The following is a 1,297-nucleotide window of genomic DNA, read 5'->3' as shown; positions in this document are numbered from 1 at the left end:
TGACAGGCAGTGGTGGAAGAAGGGTTGAGTGGTGGTATATGGGAGGAGGTGGGAGAGGGAGGCTGGGAGGGAATTCGGAGACAGACTCACGGACAAAAGACTCAGGTTCGGCAGGGTTGACGTGAAGCTCAGGCTCAGCAGGACTGACATGAAGCTCAGGCTCGGCAGGACTGACGTGAAGCATCTCTGGCTCAGTAGGACTGACGTGAAGCATCTCTGGCTCGGTGGGCATGACGGGAAGGAACTCAGGCTCGGCCAGATTGAATATCTGGAGGATGACAGGATACATCGGTGTCTAATAAGTCTATTTCCTCTGGATTCTGGACAAGGACAGGAACAGTGGACTCTGGACGGGTGGTCTCGACGGGACGAGACTCTGGATGGGCGGTCTCGGCGGGACGAGACTCTGGTTCGGCAGGCATGACGTGAAGATCAGGCTGGTCAGGCATGACATGAGGATTCCCTGGGTCTAGCTGTGTTCCGGATCAAGGCACAACAGACACTGGATGACGGTCTCCCTCCAGTCCGGTGGTGTCTGGGAGGTTGATTTGATGGTTAAATGTGGCCCCGATCCGGAACAAGGTGCACAGGCTCTCGTCGTCGAGGGTGCTGGTGATGACAAGGCAGCAAAAATCCAGGGCAAAAGTAAAACATTTTTGGCTCTCCTGAGCAAGGACGATCATTCTGACCCTATCGTCCATTTTGGGCAGTCCATTCTTCTGTCAAGGTGCGGTGCAGGCAGAAGAAGATGAGGAGTCAAAAGTAGTGATGTGATGTTCGGCACCGAGGCTTCAAAGCTTGTATCAAAAAAACAAAACATCACACATTGAAGCAGTGTATCGGAGCTTGATTTGTTTTGCCATAACCACGTGATCTGTGACGTCTGAAGCTTCGTTTCCACACACAGTCACGTGACTGCTTCGGATTCAGATTCAAAAATAGTGCGAACCCCTTGAGCAGGTTTCGAGTGTCATACCCTTCGGTAGTTGTAAAAAAATAAAGAAATAGACTTAGCCCTCACACTGTTGAACAAGTCCTGTTCCTTAATAAAAAAACATTAATTTATTAAATTACCCACAAAATAAAATGTCAGCTCCCCAGGTCACAAGCACTTCATCATTCCACAACAATTTTTTTTTATTTTGATTATATATGCCTACATGAGCCTTGCCTATGAACTCATAGGATTAGGACTGAGGCAAAAATGTATGTGAATAAGGCTGCATTTGTAGATCAAAGCAGAATCATAAGAATAGTTTCTGTACAAGTGAATTAGTCCCTTTTTTTTTTTTTTATT

Source organism: Rutilus rutilus, assembly GCF_951802725.1.
Source record: "Rutilus rutilus genome assembly, chromosome: 13".
Taxonomy (NCBI): domain Eukaryota; kingdom Metazoa; phylum Chordata; class Actinopteri; order Cypriniformes; family Leuciscidae; genus Rutilus; species Rutilus rutilus.
Note: the sequence above shows the minus strand (reverse complement) of the source record.